The sequence below is a fragment of the Spermophilus citellus genome, assembly GCF_964194105.1.
Source record: "Spermophilus citellus genome assembly, chromosome: 1".
Classification (NCBI taxonomy): domain Eukaryota; kingdom Metazoa; phylum Chordata; class Mammalia; order Rodentia; family Sciuridae; genus Spermophilus; species Spermophilus citellus.
The window spans coordinates 63,605,639-63,626,396 of NC_138182.1; the positions used below are offsets into that span (position 1 = coordinate 63,605,639).

A 20,758-nucleotide genomic window follows, 5' to 3' on the forward strand; every position below is an offset into this window, starting at 1 on the left:
TGTGCCAATGCACCAACATGTTTGGACTCCTTCTGCTCCACCTCCTCCAATGTCTCCTGAGGCAACTCCATGGAAGATATAACTAAAGCTTCTCAGAACATGAGTTATGGTCACAACATTATAGTGGTGGTAGACTCAATAGGACACACAATTTAAGATAAAATCTGAGTGAGGCTATGACTGTTTTTTAAAAGCCATGTGGCTATGCTAAAAAAGAATAAAGCATTCATCAAGGGACCAATAATCTTCAGGTGAGAGCAGACCCACTCGTGTTCTGAGGAGAAATCTGACCCTTGATGGGAGTATATCCTGGGAGCTGAAGTATGCTTAACTTCTACAAGAGGATGTTAACTTTTACTTTCTTTCAGGTCTTCTGTCATTTATTTACATAAGTTTCATAATAATATATTTTAGAAGTAATGTGATTTGTTTATAAAATTCATCAATATCACATAGTACCTGAGTTAATTCTGTTAGTGGAAATCATTTTGTCCCCTCTGTTTCCTTTGGGCTTATACTGTGCTGTATAAATTCAATAACTATTTAGTAAATTAACAAACTAAGTGTTTTGAGAAGTTCTATCTACATTTTCTAAAGAGCTAAAGTAAAAAAGTATTTGTGAAATCTTAGAAAGATTATTTTTGTCCGTTCACTTTTTCAATTACTCAAAAATCTCTGCCTATATTAAACTATACACAGAATTATAGAGCTAAACCATCAGTATATAGTGTAGAATATCATTTTAAAGCTCTATGAAACTCTTAGCGGTATCTATCATAAAGATATTGTTCAAGGCATGTTTCATTATATTTCATAGTGTCCTATTATGATGACCCTTGGGGAAAATTTCTTTCAGGTTTTAGTAGCAGGAATAATTGCACTTCTGCTGAGTAAATTGGTTTGCTTTTATAATAGATGTTGTAAATTATGAAATTGATCAGATTTCTCTTTTTATTTGGCCTCTAGAAAACTTAGAGTCAAATTGAAATCCATCTGGCGTGAAAGGTATAGAATTTTATGGTTTGGTTTCTTTTTCTGAAAATTCTGATAATAGTTTCATTTAGTATTACTACAGCATCTTTGCTTTCTCTTTTTCTGCTCTTTTATACCTGTATCTAATTAATCTTATATTCACATAATGTTATATTTTTGAGCCACGCTAAATCTTTTGGGAGGTATTGTTGCATTTATAAAACTGTTATAAATAAACTGGACTTTAGAAGCTGGTATCAGTCATTACTAATTCTGTCAGAATTGGCCATTTACTATGTTGTTTACTATTGTTATTTTTACATACTATGGAATTATAAACTTCTCTATGCTTTCCATACCTCAAGTCGCCTTTCACTATTCCCTGCTGAATATTCTTCTATGGTGATTGCAATCTAATTTCTGAAATTTTTATGCTTTATTTATAAAAGTAATAATATTAGTTCACACTAATTTTCTCACATTGCTTATGCACCTTAACTAATACTTTATGATCTGAAAAATTATATTTTGAGATATCTAAACTCTTAGCCTGTTTAATTTGTTCAACAAATTTATTTAACATCTGATGTATGGCTGTGACTAACTTGTGAGGGAGGATAAAATAGACAAAAGCTTACAGTAGAGGAGATATGTATAAAAAAATGCAGTATATAATGATGGTAGGCAACTCCATAGAAGGTGACTTATTCAATGGACCCAAAATATTTGGAAAGAGTTTACACTAGAAAATAGGAGCTGGAGAAAAATGGTATTCTGACCATAAAACAAAAACATAACAGTAGGTAATGAAGTATGTGAAGCCAGGGTTGGTATATCACCTTGATTGGAAATGAGGACAGAAAAACTCTGGGAAATAATACTGAAAGGGTATTTTAGGTAGGATAATGGAAGAGGTTTATTCTAAATCTATGACAATCTCTCCCATTTAAACACATACACACACACACACACACACACACACCCCTTCTATATATTCTATATATTGGTTAAAAATACCTATTATAAAGAACAAAATTTGGTATTAAATTTAAGATGCCACTACCTAAGAAAGAAAGAAATTCTAAATCCTACATTTACTTTTTCTACTTCATATTATTTAAAATTATTTTTTAGCTGAAAATATTCAAGTTTGTTTTATTCTAAATAAAGGGATTTTGGTGTGTTTTGTTTTTTACCAGTATTGTTTGGTATTCTTTCAGTTTAAAATAAAACTATTCTCTAATATTCATATCATCTTCTTTTAACTCTATTATTTTTACCTATTATAAAAGTGGTAATATATCAATAAGTAGTAATTCCATTGAGATTTTATTAGAAACATCATTTTTCTACATCACATAAATGTTAGCTAAAAATTAATGGTAGCACTAGGTCAAACAGAATATAATTATATCTCTTTAATTATTACCTTGTTGTTATTTATGTAGCCTAAAATATAGGTATTAAATAAATAGAAAACTAATTTATTATTCAAATAACATTGAAGTGAACTTTAATCTTCTTTACTTCATTAATACCTATTATTAAAACAACACAAAATGCAAGAAAAAAGAAAAAAAAAATTATAGTTACTTAAGGAAACATTTCTCCTTTTGAAGACTGATAAGACTGACATCACTCCAAGTGCAATTTAAAAATTATACTTTTTAAGTATCCTTTTAAAAGCAATGTTTTGAGAGTTTCATAACATATGCATGACTATACTATTTTCTGAAGCAACGCTGAAACCGTCTTTTGATTTTTCTTTTTATTTATTTATTTATTTATTTATTTATTTATTTATTTATTTTTATTGTTGGTCGTTCAAAACATTACATAGTTCTTAATATATCATATTTCACAGTTTGATTCAAGTGGGTTATGAACTCCCATTTTTACCCCGTATACAGATTGCTTTATCACATCAGTTACACTTCCATTGATTTACATATTGCCATTCTAGTGTCTGATGTATTCTGCTGTCTATCCTATTCTCTACTATCCCCCCTCCCCTCCCCTCCCCTCCCCTCTCCTCCCCTCCCCTCTCCTCTCCTCTCTCTACCCCCTCTACTGTAAATCATTTCTTCCACTTGTATTATTCTTCTTACCCCTCATTTCCTCTTATATGTAATTTTGTATAACCCTGAGGATCACCTTCCATTTCCATGCAATTTCCCTTCTCTCTCCCTTTCCCTCCCACCTCTCATCCCTGTTTAATGTTAATCTTCTTCTCAAGCTCTTCGTCCCTACTCTGTCCTTAGTTACTCCCCTTATATCAAAGAAGTCATTTAGCATTTCACCAGATTGATTTTTCTTAAGCAGTATCTTTCCTGTTTTATTATTCACTGGATGGATACAAGGTTTCAAATTTCTATGACACTAAAGCCAACACTATGGTGTGAGTCATACTCGCTGCCACTCTGGAGGGCACAGGTAGTAAAGTTCTGACCACATCCTTTGTGTTTTCTCCTAAGCATGCTTTTCCTTCTTCACAAAAGGACCAGAATGATAGTTTCCCAAATTTTAAAGTTCTATTTCTCTTGTAAGTTCTCTTTTCTTGCATTTTCCTAAAGGATTTTAAAAAGTCACTCCTTAAAACTTTGCCTAGAGATTTTTCCTGAAAATATCCCATTTCATCACTCATGTTGCTGCTTCTACAAACACTAGGACACAATTTGACCAACTATTTGCTACTTTACAAAAAAGATGGCTTTTGTTTTAATTTCAATGTCATGTCCCACAGTTTGGTCTGACATACAGTGAGAAATAAATTTCTTTGTTTATAAATCACCCAATCTCAGGTATTTTTATAGCATCCTGAAAAGACTAAGATAGAAATTGATATATCCTCAAAAAAAAAATAAGATAGTTGGGAATAAATTTAACAAAAGAGGTGAAAGATCTATACAATGAAAACTGCAGAACCCTAAAAAAAGAAATCAAAGAAGACCCTAGAAGATGGAAGTATCTACCTTGCTCTTGGATAGGCAGAATTAATATTATCAAAATGACCATACTACCAAAAGCACTATACAGATTTAAAGCAATTCCAATCAAAATCTCAATGGCATTCCTGATAGAAATAGAAAAATCAATCATTAAATTCATCTGGTAAAATAAGAGACCCAGAATAGCTAAAACAATCCTAAACAGGAAGAGTTAAGCAGGTGGTATCACTACACCAGAACTTAAACTATACTACAGAGCAATAGTAACAAAAACAGCATGATACTGGCACCAAAACAGGCTGGTAGACCAATGGTACAGAATAGAGGACACAGAGACTAACCCACAAAATTACAATTACCTTATATATATTTTTTTGGCACAAAGGTGCCAAAAACATACATTGGAGAAAAGATAGCCTCTTCAACAAATGTTTCTGGGAAAACTGGAAATCCATATGCAACAAAATGAAATTAAACCCCTATCTCTCACCATGCACAAAACTTAACTCAAAATGGATCGAGAACCTAGGAATTAAACCAGAGAGTCTGCATCTAATAAAGGAAAAAGTAGGCCCTAATCTTCATCATATGGGATTAGGTCCCAACTTTCTTAAAAAGACTCTGATAGCACAAGAATTAAATCCAAGAATCAATAAATGGGGTGGATTCAAACTAAAAAGTTTTTTCTCAACAAAAGAAACAATCTGTGAGGTGAACAGAGAGCCTACATCCTGGGGGCAATTTTTTACCCCTTACACATCAGATAGAGCACTAATCTCTAGGGTATATAAAGAACTCAAAAAGCTAAACACTGAAAAAACAAATAACCCAATCAACAAATGGGCCAAGGACCTAAACAGACACTTCTCAGAAGAGGATATACAATCAATCAACAAATATATGAAAAAATATATGAAAAAATCTTCATCATCTCTAGCAATTAGAGAAATGCAAATCAAAACCACTCTAAGATATCATCTCACTCCAGTCAGAATGGCAGCTATTACAAAGACAAACAACAATAAGTGTTGGCGAGGATGTGGAGAAAAAGGTACATTCATACATTGCTAGTGGGACCGCAAATTGATGCAACCAATTTGGAAAGCAGTATGGAGATTCCTTGGAAATTTGGGAATGGAATGACCATTTGACCCAGCTATTCTTCTCCTCAGTCTATACCCAAAGGACTTAAAAACAGCATATTACAGGGACATAGCCACATCAATGTTTATAGCAGCACAATTCACAATAGCCAAACTGTGGAGTCAACCTAGATGTCCTTCAGTGGATGAATGGATAAAAAAAAATGTGGCATATATATACACAATAGAATTTTACTCAGCATTAATAAAGAACAAAATCATGGCATTTGGAGAAGATAATGCTAGGTGAAATAAGCCAATCCCCCCCCCCAAAAAAAATCTCAAATTTTTCTCTGATATAAGAAGGTTGACTCATAGTGGGGTAGGGAGGGAGAGCATGGGAGGAATAGATTATGAAGTTTAGATAGGGCATAGGGGTGGGAGGGAAAAGGAGGGGCAGGGGGTTAGCAAGGATGGTGGAATGTGATGGACATCATTATACAAAGTACATGTACAAAGACTTGAATTGGGTGTCTGCATACTTTATATACAAACAGAGATACACAAATTGTTGTATATATTTGTATAAAGAATTGTAATGCAAAAAAAACCAACAACAAAGTACATGTATAAAGGCATAAATTGGCATAAACATACTTTATATACTGAGATATGAAAAATTGTGCCCTATATGTGCAATAAGAATTGTAATGCTTTCCACTGTTGTTGTGTAGTTCAATAATAATAATAATAATAATATCTAAAACTGTGAAAGCAGCCTTGTATCTGGGTAAACGGTAATGTCTAGAGGTCTGAGATATTATCAAAATGTTCTTTGTCATCCACATTTCTACCGGCTTTGTGATCATAACCACTTAGATCTCCTAGAAAACCTGGGCTTTCTCTACAGCTTTCCCCTTCTGAGAGCCCTCACCAGAATTGTAATTGATTTTCCATTCACTACAATAAACACTCTTTCTAGAATAGACTTCAAAACTTTTCTAGCTTCTACTTATTTTCTAGTTCCAAAGCTGCTTTCATATTTTTAGGTGTTTGTTATATAATATCCCAATTCTTGATACTAATTTCTGTTCAGGATGATATAGGAGAATATCCTAGATTGAATAATTGATAAACAATAGAAATTTATTTCTCCATATTTTGGAGCCTGGGAAGTCCAAGAACAAGACACTAGCAAATTTGCTCTCAGAGAGCTGGGCTTCTTCCTTGTAAGTGGAATCTCCTCACTGTGTTTTCACATGATAGAAAGAGTGGAAAGATCTGTATAAACTCTTATTTATAAGAGAAAGAATTCCATTCATGAGGGCCTTGCCTTCATGTATTCATGTCATAATCACTCCCCAAAGGCCACATCTTTTTTTTTTTTTTTTTAGAGAGAGGAGAGAGGGAGCGAGAGAGAGAGAGAGAGAGAGAGAGAGAGAGAGAGAGAGAGAGAATTTTTTTTTAATATTTATTTTTTAGTTTTTGGAGGAAACAACATCTTTTTTTGTATGTGGTGCTGAGGATCGAACCCAGGCCACACGCATGCCAGGTGAGCGGGCTACCGCTTGAGCCACATCCCCAGCCCCAAGGCCACATCTTTCTACCATCACAAATGGGACTTAGGCTTCAACATATGAATTTGGGAGAAGACAAAAACATTTAGACTCTAAGTTTCCCTAAAATACTCCTACTTATTGGAAACTTAGAATGTGAACTTTTGTGGAAATAGTGTTCATGCAGATGTAATTAGTTTATTTCAAAATCATACTGACTTAGGCTGGGACCTAATATAATGACTATTGTCATTCTAGAGAGAAATTATAAGATATACGGATCATAGTGAGGCGAGCTCAATCTGAAGAAATTGGAGAAACAAGGAAAGGAAAGATGTGTGAAGATAAATTGGGAGATTAGTTACACTGCTACAGGTCAAGGAAGGCCAATGAATTTTTCCAGGATACCAGACCTTAGAAGAAGTTAGGAAAGATTCTTCTCTGGGGACTTCAGGAATGGCTCTGTGCGCCATTTGATTTTGGAATTTTGGCCTTCAGAACTATGAGATAATATATTTCTTTTGTTTTAAGTCATTCGTTTTGTGGGGCTTTGTTATGGTAGCCTAAGGAAACTAATATGCATTCTAAGAGAAATTGAAAAAAATATGTTTAAAAACTCTCACATAAAACTAAGAAACTATAGCAATTATTCCCAATATTTTCAGTGATAATTTCTTGATTCTTTATTTTATAGATTAATGCCTCTAAGAAACATGGCATTCCCATATCCCATGTTGAGGTCAGGAAAAATATGGACTTACTTAAAGGTTCAGCCTATTCTTACATATATATATATATATATATATATATATATATATATATATATATATATATATATTTTCCATTACTTCTAGAATTTACACTTTCTATACCCAAAGAGTGATCAGAGTTAACTCTCCTTAGTTATTAAGGGCTTCTTGTAAAAATGACATAAATGTTGTTATACTCACGTATTACTGCTAAGATTCTAAACTTTTCAGATTTTAAAATCAGTTTTTCTTGGCTTTGGCTTATTTTCCTTGCATGAAATTTTAATCCCATATCAAAATGGTTGAATGAACTCTTGAACACTAACTTAAAATTTCAAAGGGAATGAAGACCCATTATGCTATAGTCAAACTTTGCTATTTTACATATGAGAATATTGAGACTCAGAGGGGAACAAACATAGTTCCACTTCTAATAAAACCAAGGCTGGAATTAAAATTCAATCTCTTGTCCTTTATGACACCTTCCTTTACCACTACCTGGGTTATGTACCCTTTGAGTAATATCTTTCTGATTCTCTTCTGTGTATCTGTTGGTAAAGCCAGAATTAGACAGACAGTCAGTATAGGTAGGTAAATCAAGTCAGGTCAGATCAAGTCAGTACAATTTTGAATGAGTCCCAGGAAGTTGGAGACTGTCCCCTGAGGGACTGAAATGTCAATTCCTTCAGAGCTCTTCTTCTACCCTTATCAAGAACCTATCCCTGCTCTAACCTGTTGCTAAGGTAACCTGTCCTAGAAATTGCCCCTCCCTACAGGGAGCTATAAAGTTGTTAATTAATGAGTCCTGGGCTGCACCATCCTGCCCTTCCTCCTCCAGCCCACCTGTTTCCCACCTTTTGGCCATCCCACCAAGCATCCCTGTGCCTAGTCACAAAGGCAGGAAGGAAAAAAAATAAGGATAAGAGGGCAGGACATATAAAAAGTAAGCCTAGGACATATAAAAAGGGCAGAACACCTCACTCGCTTCTTGGGATACCAGCTATGGTCCCCTTCTCCCTCGTGGAAGAAGTCTATGTTATCACTTTTAAAATAAACCCTGATTTATATGCTTGCCTTGGTGTGCTTCTCTAATGTTCAAACTTCAGTATTTGAGGGAGCTAAACTCGTCACTAGTAACCAGCGGTATCATTGGGACTTAATGTCTTCTTTTGACCTGTGGATGTATATGCACTCTGATTCTTGAATGGATTTTCTTTACAACCCTTGGTATTTCTGAGTTCCATGATGAGGCATCGTGATTATCTGTGATTTACTTTGGAGAGTTGCCCAGGATTTAGATCCCAACCTTGTTAATCATTGGCTATGTGAATTTAGAAAGCTGGATTTCTTATACTTAGGTGAGGATAACTATAGTATTCACTGGAAAGCACACTTTTGAGGATTTAAGTATGAAGACTGGTTTAAATTTCTTAGAAAAATGTGTGATTCCTAACAAGCATTATGTATTTGACATTACTGTTCAGCATCTGATCCTACCCTTTACTTCAACTTTCTACAGTCTATATTTACATTAATATCTTCCTTAATTTCTTTTCCAAGTATTCATTTAAGCAACAAAATTTTGTTGAGTGATTACTGTAGGTCTAGTATATATCTAGTCCTGGAATACAGAGAAAGAAAATAAAAGAAGGGAAAGAGAGGGAGGGAGGGAAGGAAATTTGGGGACCTACAAATCTTACTTTCACTTTCTAAAGGGGAACACAGAATGAGGTTATAAGAGATTTAAGGAAATCAAAGGGATGAAAATGCAAATGGAAGGAAGGAGTTTGAATGAGTGGAGCTCTACTTTTTTTCTCTCTGTAATAAAAATTCCCAAGGCTAGAAAATACTTACTATGGAACCATGGATTCATCAGCCACCAAAGAAACCTTAACATCTTCTGGTCCAATTCTCATACCTTCCTTTGCCAGAGTGTAATATTGGAATTCCTGCTACCTCACATAATCTCAAATTGGAAATGATCTTTAAAATCATTTCACCTACTTGTTATTTTCAGTGATAGGAACCACAGTACATTTTGAAGAAGCCCATGTCATGGCTGAATGGTTCTATCAGAAAATTGTCATAGTTTTGATGCACAATATGCTTTTTAATAATATCTTAATAAATCCTGGTATAAATCAATTACTATCTATATATCACCATTTCAAACACTTGAAGATTAATATTTTTCTACTTTGTATCTTGCCTCTTAAAGGCTGTAGAACTATCATTCTTTAATCTCTTCAGATGATCCTAATCTCCAAAACCAGAAAAAGATGCTGGTATAGAAGATGCAGTTTTAGATGAATTCCTTTTTGAAAATCCTGCATTTTTCTTATTACTTTAGAAATAAAAACAATAAATAAAAAATAACAGATGTTTTCAATGACCATATTACTTATTTGCATAATTTTTATCTTTCTCAATGAATTTTCCAAGTATAGACAGAAAAAACAAATATGAACTAATCACTACAAAAACTTTATTTTCATACTGATATATACGTTTAAATTTCATTCACTGAATATAGTGACATGTATAAATATAGAGTATGATATTTACTAACACAATACTGATATTATTCAGAAAGAAGGAAGGGTTTAAAGAGCTACAAATATATCCAAGTTGAATAGTGTTTCCTGTTTTCTGTTTATTTTCTCATCAGTTTTTAAGAGAAGAATATTAAATAGAATTTAACTTATATAATGAGTTGAATGGATATTTAGTATTTTTCACTTATGTTTTGTTGTCATAAACCTGTATCTTCTTCTGAATTTCTCTCTACCAGGCTAAAGTGAATGGCTGTGGGTTGTTTTTATTAATTTTTTATCACCCACAAAACATTGGATACTTGATTGGTAGTAACTACTTTTTTTTTCCAAAACACTTAACTTTCAATGCTTTACAAAAAATTAAACACATTATAATAATTTCAAACTGTATCTAACATCAGAAATAATCCTTGATGAACTCTTTTGAGATTATTATATGGGAAAAAAGATAATTATGTTAAATGCCTTAAAAATACATGATTTTATGATTGGATGTATCCTATGACAATATGTAGATAAAGAGTTAAAATAAGCTAAAAATTTGTTGGAAAGAACAGTGAGTTTTTAGTAAAAAGATTGATGTACCAATTGTGATACTTCTTAATCATGACTTGCCAAGTATAAAGAATTTAATATTCTAAGACACTATCTCCTTATCTTGAAAATCATATCTAATTTGTAAGCCTTTTCTTATGTGTTTTAAAGATCCACTAATATTATAAAAGTAATTACTAAATTTTACAAGGCTATGAAAAATATAAGCAATTTATTAGAGGGATACTTGAACCTTTGTACTTGTTTGCTCTGTTTCTGATAATGGATATACATGGCCAAAAGTTTAATGTTACATATATTATTTACCAACATTAATAATGCAAAAATGTAAAAGTCTGTAAATATCATTTATAAATTTTGCTACCAAAAAAATAGCCCAGTCAGCCAAATAGTTCTACATTCATTTTTTTTAATTAATAGGAAAAAAGACTGTACTCACATAAGTTAATTTGCTGTAAACTGTGTAACAGTATCATATATAAATTATAAGAGTCATGGTATTGTTTTTTGATTATTAATATTACATACTTTTAATTCTTGGTTGTGACAAAATCTCTGTCTTCCATAAGTTTGTTAGTTGTTTTACATCAGTATTTGCCAGGTTTATTTTACTCATTTAATGGAAGTCATTGAGAATGGCAGTAGCTGGAGAGGTTAGGAGAAAATTGAAAATCCATATTTAACCTTTATGAAATCTTATGTTTGGGTCAATACACAGGATAAATTTTTATGAGTGCCAATTAAATCCCGAAACAACATAGCTATATATTCAAAGATGTTTGCTTCTGTTGCAGCAAAGTGTCCACGATACCTGATCACATAACTTTTATTTTATTTAAAGAGTTTCTCATTTGATGAAAGCATAAAAATAATGATCTTCTACAACCTCACTAGAAAAAGAAAACTTTTTATGCATGGTGATATTCTATCTTGCCTGCTAGGGCATCTTGTAGAAAATTGGCTGTAAGAATTGACTTTGATCTGCCAGAATGTTTGTATATTTTATCAGGCAATGCTCATCTATACTCACAAAAAAGTGAAAGAAAAATTTTCCCTTATTTTAACAGAAAACATTTCCCTCCCCCCAAGGCCTAGAAAGAAATATATTGTCAACTAAAATTTATATAGTATTTTGTTCTTATGCTTATAAACACAAATGATCCTCCAGGAGTTCTGTTAAATGCATAATCAAAATTGCTAGAAAGCTGGAATAAAAAGTATGTGTAGAAAAGAAAAAAAAAAGGGTGAGTGGGGAACTGGCATGTATAACCATATTGATTACTTTGCAGTTAAAATATTTAGCATTCTAAAACAAAGAATACATTGTATTTTTGCGATCTTAAGGTCTAAATGGTCTCTACAGAAGCATGTGCAATTTTAATCATGATTTTGCTTTCATTTATTGCTTAATAAAAGGATTTAGACAATTTCCATTCTGTGTTGCACTAATTTACTACTTACTAACAACCAACATTCAAAAATCTCAGCACAGTATGTCTTCTTATAATGAACCTATTTTAAAGCTTAAAAAAATGTAGAAATACATGTAATAATTGCCAAATAAAATCAGGTAAAAATAAAAGACAACCTATAAAAATTATTTCCAGTAAAACTCTAAGATGCAAACTATTAAAAGTATACCTTATGAAAAAATATTTGGAATAAAACAGGATAATCTTCTTGGCAGTTAAACAAATTTTTAATACATAGTTTGCCATAATTTAGTTCATGTCATTAATTTGACTCTCAGAAAATAAAAGAACCATTAATTATATTACAAAATATATTATTACATACAGTCCATTAAATATAAAAGTTGGTTCTAGACATGGAACATTAATATATTATGTATATGAGCCGATAAAAAGAAATTAAGGACTACCCAAATTAGAAGTTCATCTTTCACATCGTTATCTTAGTTTCAAAATGGAAATGACTATTCAATATTTCTTAAAATATTATAATATACAATTTTACTTTTAATAAATTCATTAGATAACTATTATATTCTTCTAATTATATAATGTCAGAATGATAGGTTTGCATATTAGTTTTGTATTGCTTGTGTAGTAGCAAATCACCACAAAATTTTGGCTTAAGAAAAGACTCATTTATTACTTTAAAGTTCTGTAGGTCAGAAGTGCAGACAAAATGTAATTCAGTTGGTTTCATAGGGTCAAAGTCAAGGTGTTGGTAGGGGTTCTTCATTTTAAAAAATCTTTTCAAGCTCATGCAGGGTATTGATAGAACTCCATTCTATATGGTTATAAGAATAGGGTCAACATTTCCCTTCTGGCTATTGGCTGGAATTACTGCTTGATTGACCCTATTATTACATATAAAATGGCAGGTTGGATCTTTCTAGTTTTTTAAACTCTCTTGCATTGCCTTCTGCCTTATCTCTCCTTTCTTAACTTACTCCATATAGATATATGAGAGGTTCTTTTGGTTTCCTCTACTGCCATGCACTCTCAAGTCACTAAGCTTGAATAATCTTGGAAAATCACTGTCTTAAAGTTTGTTAATTCATTGCCTTAGTTTCATCTGCTTGGTACCTCTACAGTACTATCTAGAGTAGTATTTGATTGAATTAGTAGGGGATCTTGGCACATAAGGAACTGTTTATAATTTTGCCTACCACAATTTAACTGCCATTTGATTTATCTATTTTTTGTGTTTGTTATTCAAAAATTTAGCATGTGAATCTGATTAATGAATCATAACCTTTATCAAGTCTTAGTCATTGAAATACAATTTATCATACTTCTATGTATGCTAATTCTGCTTCAAGAATATAAATTTAAAGATGAAAATCCATGTTCTACCCTTAAGGAAGTGAATAAATTGGGGGAGTGCTTTTTATAAATTAAAGAAATCAGAAGGCTAATTTTCTCATTTTGGTCAATAGACTACTAATGTTATCTAGTCAATTATCAACAGTGTCCTGGATAACTTATTTAGAATAAAACAATAGTATACTTAACAAATTGCTTACAAAAACTTTTGATTCTCAGGGGCACCATGAATCATTTCATTTAGTAAGCCTCCGTAATCTTTGGCCAAATGTAACCTGTGAGTAAGATTAGGATCCAACAAAGGCCTCCCAAAACCTGGGTAAGTAGTTACCTATTGCTCACAGTCCACTGGCACTGTGATTTAAAATTATTGGACACCCTGAGCACTGAGTTTGTGGAACAATGCCCTAAGCTAGTCCCTGGCACCAACAGATGAAATACAAAGCAATGAAGAATTTAGACTTTTGATTTAGTGAAAGAGAGTTTAGAGTCCTTCAAGATTGTTTTGTCCAGTTGTCCAAAGAGGTTTTTCAGATTTAAGGTTAAGTTTGCCTTCATGATGAATGAGGCAATGTAGGTAAAGTTGGTGAGGGTCCAATAGTACCTTGTTGAAGTTGTCACTACAAACCCCTTTCTCCAGAGTACCCTGGATGCCTAAGGAGAATGAAATGGCAGGCTATGAGAGAACATGAATACTTGAAACCTTCATCTTTCTCAACTGGTGACAATAGGGGCCTGGACAGGTCTGTACCACCCATGATGAGTTAGTTGCTGCCCCTAGTAAACAGGTGCATATCACCCTCACAGATGCTATAACAGCCCTTCAAGCCAAGCCACACTGTTGTTCTGGGACTCACTTATACTGAGTGTTTCACCAGACCTCAGTCCACTTCTTTCAACTGAACGCACTATTTTCAAAATTGTTAACACCATAATAATTATAACATTCTTCAAAAGCCTTCCATTACCCTAAACCCCTTTGAAAGGCTCAAATAATTGGGAAATAAGAATAGTTATTAAACTGCAGGAGGTGGGATACTTCTTGGGTGTACAACATGAGTTTTTGCCTACAAGAATCTCAAAAATAATGACAATCATTTTGTAGTTTGCAGTTCAACATTTCTCTTAAGATGGGTCCACTGCTTTATTCCACGTAATACTATAAAATTGATAACTAAATTAGAAAACAGATTCCATCCCCTCAAGCTAGAGAAGGTTCTAGCCAGGTTTGGGTTCACACTCTTGGGTTGGATCAAGGGTACTATCTTTGCTCAATAAGTTAGACAGATTGTCCAAATCACAGTCAATGTGAAGGATTCCACTCCCCCGCTCCTCAAAACTGATAGTACAAGAGTGCCTTTAGCCTACAGTGTTGATTTGGCAGCTGGTAGGGAAGAGGATCTAACGTCTTTTGTCTCTCCACAGCATATCCCATGTAACTTTCACCTTACCAAATATATAAGTACCACTGTTCCGTGATGCTGACACCAAACTGAATTTGATTAAATATTGCATATTATACACTTTGATTCTACAGACAAATGTCTGGTTGCTATGCTACACTATACCAAAAATAGATATTATCCAACTATAGATCTTTCTGGTATCTCAAGTGCCCTAACCTTATTAATTTGGACCTGATAAACTTATAGAGTGCTAATACTGCCAGAGTGAAATACCTTCCTAAATGTTAGCTCACTCTGTCAAAGATGAGGACATCCAGAACATGCAGAATAAGGGGCTCATCATGTACCATCAAGGTTATTTTGTCCATGGTAATAGCAGGCTTTTTCTCATCTAAACTCACTACCCCATATTTGTTTATAATATGTCATAGTACAAGAAGATAAATAAACATAACAAAATAGAATATTTCATTGCAAAGCTTTGACAGAGGGTACCTGGCTCTTTCAAATACACTTTAATTTCCTGTGGGACATTATTTCCTTGCTTCGTAATGGTATAGGTTCATGGCCATCTTCATCTTTCTAGGTAGAACATTATTTCACCTGGGGTGGTTTGATCATGACCCTGGTTAACAGATTAAACAGTCTTGATCACAGACTTTCGATGTCTGGTTCATTTGAGTCCATGATTGGGCCTGGCAGGATCAAGAGGTGGCTTAGAAAGGTAGCTCAGTGGTTGCACATTTAGATAGCAAACATAGGGCCCTAGATTTGATCTCTAGAACCATACATATGCACACATGCACAAGTGCACAAGCACATACTCAGACACATAGATACATAAAAAGGTGGAATTAAGAAGAATGACTCCAGGGGCTGGGGTTGTGGCTCACTGGCAGAGCGCTTGTCTAACATGTGTGAGGCACTGGGTTCAATTCTCAGCACTGCATACAAATAAATGAAAAATAAATGTTACAAAGAAACAAGAGTGACTCCAGGCACGAGTACTATGTATAATCTTTCAGGCCCAATTATACTCCTAGTGATTTGCCTGGGAAGACTCATAGAAGGAAGCTGTCCTCTTCACTCAAGACTAGGTATGCAGTCAGTGATTGAAGTTTTTTAAAGGACTTTGCAGTCAAGGACTCAGGTCACCTGGGCCATCCAGGTTCATGCAGATATCTGCACTCCTAACTCAGAACCTTACATTCAAGAGACCTCTAATCAAGACCCTTGGCTGAAACACTCCTCTTCTTGTCTCAGAACTTTTTCATTCTTGGTCTTTCCTTGCCTCTTCCTCTTTGATTCATGATTTCATCATATCAAGGGTCTTTTATTCAATGCTACTTGAATAAAAATTAGGGTTTTCCCTAATTTTTGCTCTTCCACCTAACTGTCACTGGTGCTGTTTTTTTGGGGAAAAATGGGTCATGAGAAGCCAGCACAGTCCTTTGCCTCTTGCCTCCACTGACCTGGTATTTTGAATAAAGTCTTAATAGTTATTTCAGTTTGTCTCATTGGCATAGTGGAACATCTTGACATCTGTAACATCTTGACATTGTTTGACAGTAGGAGTATGTTATCCACAAATCCAACACTTTAACTTATAATTTAATATATTTTTTAACTGTGATTCCCTCCTGCTACAATGTAGAAAGAAATCAGTCCAAAGCACATTTCTCAGTCCTGTAACCACTCTTACATCTAGTTTATGCAATATAAATGCAACTGTCATAAAAATTTATATAGTTTTCTATCAACATTTTTATATTAAGGACTATATTTTATCTACCCCGTATGCCTAAAGCTCTTGTACACAGATACATTGTGTTGAATTTAGATCCTTAATGACAAAGAACACATAGCATTATTATTGTTACTATAAATTAAAATATTAATGGTAATATTATTAGCCATATAGTGAGTTTTCAGATGTATAAAATACTTTAAGTTGAATTATTACCACTACACACATTATCAATGAACTTCTAGTAATTTTTATATGATTAAGCTGAAAGTGTACAGTACCTGAAATGACTGTATAGCATAAAGAAAAAGTTCTGTACTTAGAGAAATAAATCAATATAGAAGTTGCAATAACTAGGTAGAAAATATGTGTTACAAAGAGGGAAACTCAGTAATTATCAAAGACCAATAAATAAAGGATGCAATTTACTTAGATTATAATAACTAATGTGCACCCTATGTAGAAAGTAAACATAATGAGGGTTAAAATAAAATGTCCAAAGTTTCTTCTACAAATTTAAATTGTATATAAACAATTAAATACGTCAATGTGATTTTAAGGAAGAACCACAATATTGATAGGGAAAAAATAGGATGCTGTCAGTCTAGATAAGGATATGGGGAGGTAAGTCTGACAATCTTGAATCCCTTAATCTTGTGATCTCTTCCCTTCTATATTCCAGAAAACTATCTTCTTTTCGCTAGAAAACAAACCCATGAATAAACAAAGAAATAAAACAGCCAAAACAAAAAAAAAATTAACATCAGAAATAACACCTCAGTTTCTTTCCAGAGTCAGTATCAGCTAGATAATTAGAAATTTGATGCAGGAAAATATAGCATTTACATCAAAGCACCACATTTTTAATTCAAAACTAGGTAAGGGTATAGGGGATGCTGCCTCTACCTGGGGAACATATAATATAACTAGAAATATTGGCATTCCAGACCAGAAGAATGTTTGTAAAAGCACTAATCCCAGAGCCAAGTAATAAAAATAGAGGAGGGAGACTGGATTGGAATCCAACTTGCCAAGGTCTGTGAGGATCTATAGAAATCATCACCAAGAATCTTGGAGTAAGATTGATGAGATTTTGTTGAGAGTATTATTTTATTTGAATGAAGAGAAAAATTAATAATTGGTGTTGAACATTAATAATAGCAATGAAATGGCAATTTTTAGTATTCACACAATTATTAGAACAAAATAATTATATATACTCAGGATCAACTAATTTTTTTTAAAAGAGAGAGTGAGAGAGGAGAGAGAGAGAATTTTTTAATATTTATTTTTTAGTTATTGGCGGACACAACATCTTTGTTGGTATGTGGTGCTGAGGATCGAACCGGGGCCTGCACGCATGCCAGGCGAGTGCGCTACCACTTGAGCCACATCCCCAGCCCAGGATCAACTAATTTAAGAGAAAAATTGAGATTGCTTGTTAAGGACACCACCACAAGTGCATATAATCTTCTTTGTGATCCTTTTCAATGGAATGTATAACTTTTAAAAGGATAAATATAGGGGCTGGGGATATAGCTCAATTGGTAGAATGCTTGTCTTGAATGCACAAGGCCTCAGGTTCAATCCCTAGCACCACACACACACACACAAAAAAAGCATAAATGTACAATAAAAAGTGTGTGATATATGATACTTTTACAGACTAAATAAGGATTCTGTTTTTCTCTGCTTATATTGGGATATAGAGAAGATTCACAATAACTAAAATTTTGTTTCAGTGTGGGTACAATGGTTCCGTAGGCTTTCTCTGTAATTATCATCTTAGATATAACTATAATTGATAATACAAATGGCAGATAACTCATTTATTTCCTATATTGTAAAAGTTGTTCTCAAATTTTTGCATGAATCAGAGTCTCCAGCATGCATAGTTGGCTACATAAATTGTGAGACACAATAAAAAACAAAGATGCATAGCTTTTGCTCAAAAGCATGAAAAACATATTGTTAAAGGTACATATGAAGGTTTTCTTCTGGTATATTTATTATGGTATTTTAAATTTAATGTCATTCTAAATAAAGAAAATTAAAATTTTGTACTCCTAACATGTTTTTTTTTTCTTTTTATCATTAATTGAGCAAAAATATCAGGATATTTAAGTCATAGGAAGAATAACTAAACTGTGCAATTATTTTATTTTATTTTATTTTAGCCTATCTCTGCAGGGAGCCTAGAGTTGGGACAGAAGAAATTATAACAAGCCAGAGGCAATAAGACTGGAGAGAGGAAGAATGTGTCCCTCAGTCATGGAACTATTTGCAGAATGGTGCTCCCAGGAATAGGGAGATCCTCATAGTTTCCCATGAGCACTGGTATACACTTATTGATTGGACAATGCAACCTTTGCCTTGACAATGCTTTCTTCTCCATTCTTATTATCAGGATGTTACTTTAAAAGAACAAAAACACTTTATTTTTGTATAACAAATTCGAGAGTATGCTTTTATAGGGCTTTTTCACTTTTTCAGAGCTCTTATTTTCTGTCATAAAATAGGATACAAAAACATTAATTGTCCTGACATTGTACAAAACATAAAAGGCATTTAATAATGCTATCTATCATGATCTTAACTGGATTAAGGAATAGAAAATAACCTAGTAACATTTATGCATGATGAAGGATGAAGGATAAATCCTATGATGTTTTATGAATCTTCTGCATTTGTAGATTTTTTTGATCATCTTATAGTTTGATCATCTTATAGTATCAGGAGAGCTTCTCTCTACCTAGAGAAGATACAATCATTGCCCTTCATTCACTCAGCCTGTAAAAATGTGGTACTAATGTATTTGGCTTCTTTTAACTTTGAAGGCCCTTCAGAATTTGATTCTAACTTACTGGATGGATCATGCGGTAATAATTTTCTTTCTAAAGGGGTTAGAAAAATCAAGGTCAGGTTGTAGTGCAAGTTTCCCTGAAATTTTTACCATATGATGAACAAAATCAGTTACCTCTGCAAGTATTCATGTGGGTAAGAATACTGAGAAGAGATTCTGGATAGTGACAGTGATAAAATCATGGCTCAAACTTCTAAAGTTGTACAGCAAGGCCATATTTTGCATATAAGTATTCATCCTTTGAATAAGTATGTATGTGCTGATTTCTCAATCTAAATTTAGAGCGTTAAGTAGAACCCATTAATAATAAACATGGGGAAATAAAATAATTCAGTTCTAATAAAGAGATACATTAATATGTTACAATGATGTAAGGAAATCATTCTCTTAGACCAAGCTGTTAACAGCATATGTGGATGTCCACTTTGAATGGTTACAAAATGGCTTTATGAAAATTTCAAATAGGTTGACTGGCTGTCAAAGTTTTATGGAACAATAGGGAATTATTAATGTCAGGAAGTCTAGGGTAATCTTATATCAATGGAGTGACTTCAAAGTGAGGATATTTCTCGAATGCTTGTCAGATAGCAATTATTAAAGATCAACAACCAAGCAAACAGAGTCAAGATGGACATTGGCTATCTTCTTCCCTTCCCATCTCAGTGTTTCCACAATATTTTCACAAACAGATGACAATAATAGCAAGGATTGAATCTATGCATACTCCTGAAAATATGAGCTCACTTTCACCAAAGCTATTCTACTACAGAACTGCTAATTTTTAACATGGTACACTTCTTTGGAGGACATAAGCCTGACAGCTGGTGAAAACTGTGTAATATAAATTACCTTCTACCTTGGGAGGGGAAGACTTTCATCTTTTCTGGTAGACATACATACTACATGTAGGAGTTTGACTTCTTTCCACTTCAACATTATAAAAAAGGCATAGAAAATTCCTGATCCATTAATATACTATGATATACTAAGACTAGCAAAATTTCCTCAGAAAAAGGAACCCCTATTACAGCAAAAACTGCAAAAATTAGCTTGTCCATATGAGATTTGCTGGTCTTACTATATACTTCATCAACAACATCAGTTGCAAAGAATAGTAGAACAGCATGTTGAAAGTTTCTACAAACTACCAGCTTTGGATATAGCATGATGTACAATAAAAGACATGGTCATTGAAGAGAATATACATTAATTGAACCAAGAGTTCATATTTTATTCAGCATCATCAACCTATTAGAATTAATGGTTATGAAAAATAATCATTAAAATGTAGGTTTGAGATTCACCTATTTCACTATTAGTTCCAGTAACCAATTTAGGAATATGTGCTTTCCTTTTCTCCAACTACAGTATTTGTTGAGCAAGAAAGTCTATACCATAGAGGAGAGGGCACTTCTGACAATAGACCGAGTAAGACCTGATAAAAAAGAACCTGAGGATATAAACTAGCCAAGCAGAGCTGATTAACATCATTTAGAAGAGAGAAAGAATGACATATAGTGGGATAAACTT

General features: G+C 33.3%; 1 protein-coding gene across 2 annotated transcripts in view; it reads right to left on the reverse strand.

The window, feature by feature from the left end:
* Positions 1 to 20,758, reverse strand: part of KLHL1 (kelch like family member 1) — a gene marked incomplete at both ends in the record, with an annotated part of 367,217 nt that overhangs the window by 161,908 nt on the left and 184,551 nt on the right. The gene's annotated exons all lie outside the window — the stretch shown is intronic.